Consider the following 2251-nt stretch of genomic DNA (forward strand, 5'->3'; position numbering starts at 1 on the left):
AATTATGTATTAAATTCTATTTGACTAGGCTGGCAGCCTTCACCCCTTCTTCCCCAATCTTCACACATACAAATGAATTATTTCATAAAATTTTTGCTCTTATTACAAGCAGAACACATAATTCTAGTGATGCACATTAGACAGTTGAAGCACTTCACATTTGGCCTTGTGCCTCACAACACTGTTCAAGTAATGCAACAGAACTGTGTAGAACACACCCAGTCATGCCTTAAGGCTTGTTCACTGCTTGTTTTTAGTGAATATTAAGACTAAAACTAAAATGTGCAGCGTGGTTCCTGATTTTGAACATACAAAAGAAATCAATAGAGATGCAGAACTGTCACATGCCTTTAAGAGCAGGTTGTCAAGTTAGTGTTTTTTTTCTTTTTTTTAAGTTAGAAACATTACACTACTGTGTTTATTGAGGAGGATTTCTCTAATTTTCCCCTCCTTGCTTGGCAGAGACTTCAAGTACTCTAAATGTTGTCAGGCATCCTCTTGGTTCTGTCATATTTAATAGATGAAATCACAATGGTAAACAGACAAACATAGTGACAAGAATACAGCTTTAGTCCTCTTGCTGACCTTGCAGAAATCCACATCTTTTACCACCTGAGGAAATGATTTCCCAGAATGATCCTCTCCAGCAGAAGTCTCACACATATCACTTGATGAGCCAATGTCTAGATTAACAGTACTCATAAGCTTCTGTAAGTTGCAATCACAATGCAAAGGGTTTCCAGACAATTTTATTATGGCCTTCAAAGTGCTGAAGACATACTTGTTTATAGCTTGCAGTTTGGATCTAAAAGATTTACATATTTACAGATCTACTACCAATCTATGAACCTATGACTGCAACTCTCTCTTGCACCCAGAAAAAACCCTGTTTCAACACTTCCAATAGAACTGTGGGACAAATCTAACTCAGAAAGGAAATGCAGGTCCCTAAAAGCATCACCGTGGATAACTGTGATTTGGTTGGAGTCCAAATAGAGTTTACTAGTTAGTTTGTAATGTCTTTAGGTACTTCTCCCAGGTAGGCATTGCTACATTTTACAATTTTATACCCATTTGTATCTGTACAATAGCAGCCTTTTGGACATTTTGTGGCTGAGTGGAAACAGAAGGCCATGAGGATAAAACTCTGCAGAAGCAGCCACATGGAATGTGAGTGATGGAGAAATCTGTCTATTTGTAACATGATGGTAAATCAGCATAATTGCATTGCTTTCTACACCAAGTCTGACCAGCAGTGTACCATAACCTTCAAGCAGTCATCCTCATATCTGTTGTATGCGCTTGTTGCAGTCCTTACCTCCAGTATAGTTAAGACAGCTCCTTCCACAGCAACAGGCTTTTTACATCAAGCAGCTGTGGCCTCATAGTTTCATAGTTTCATAGTATAGTACTAGGCTATCTGCCCTGGGGCATTTGTAAGCCTAGCCATAGTGATGTGGCTTTTGCCACCCCATGAAATGGTACAAAAATGTACAGAATAAATCTAGAATGCTGTGCCTCTGTCTAGTAGTGACACAATGAAGGTCCCCTTATATAATAGAAATAGTTTACTGTGCCCCTGTCTAGTAGTGACACAGATGTGACCCCTGGGGTAAACTTACGATCTCCCATCCACTCATCAAGATTTCTCTTGAAGAGAGTCAGTGAGGGGCTCTGCCTAATACGAAATGGGATCCTGTTCCAAAGCATGGGAAGCCTTTGGGTTATGAATCTATCCCTCCAGCATGTCCTATTCATACTTGTGCCAAGGTTTAAGTCTTTAGCTCTCCTGGTCCTGATGGATTTGGATTTTTTGAGGTGGAGCATGTCCATCAGATCCTGATTGGACATGGCCTTGTACGTCAGGCAGAGATCACCTCTGAGCAGGCGGTATGCTACTGAATAGAGCTGAAGTTTCTTTAGTCTGGCAGAATAAGACATATGTTGGAGACCCTTGATCCTTTTGGTGAGGTACTTTTGTGGTCTCTCCAGCTGTTGCAAATGCTGGGTGAGGTACATACCAAATGGGGCATTGTACTCAATCATGGGTATGATGAGGGAGGAATATAGGGGTACAATGACATCCTTGGATCTGGATGTGAATCCCTTCATGATGAGGTGTGCAAGGTAGAATGTTTTTCTAACCACTTTGGCAATGTGGGTGTCAAATGAGAGGTCGCTGTCTACTTGGGTCCCTAGGTTCCCTAGGTCTCTGATTACTTTTTCCATACTCAGTGGGTTGCTGTCTATG

General features: G+C 41.0%; 1 pseudogene; it reads right to left on the reverse strand.

Moving 5' to 3' along the window:
• Window positions 1-404: 404 nt before the first annotated feature.
• On the reverse strand, window positions 405-1204 carry LOC122788640 (annotated as a pseudogene).
• Between the last annotated feature and the right edge of the window lie 1047 nt (window positions 1205-2251).

The sequence above is a fragment of the Protopterus annectens genome, chromosome 14.part0 (assembly GCF_019279795.1).
Source record: "Protopterus annectens isolate FY-2018-M chromosome 14.part0, PAN1.0, whole genome shotgun sequence".
Lineage (NCBI taxonomy): Eukaryota > Metazoa > Chordata > Ceratodontiformes > Protopteridae > Protopterus > Protopterus annectens.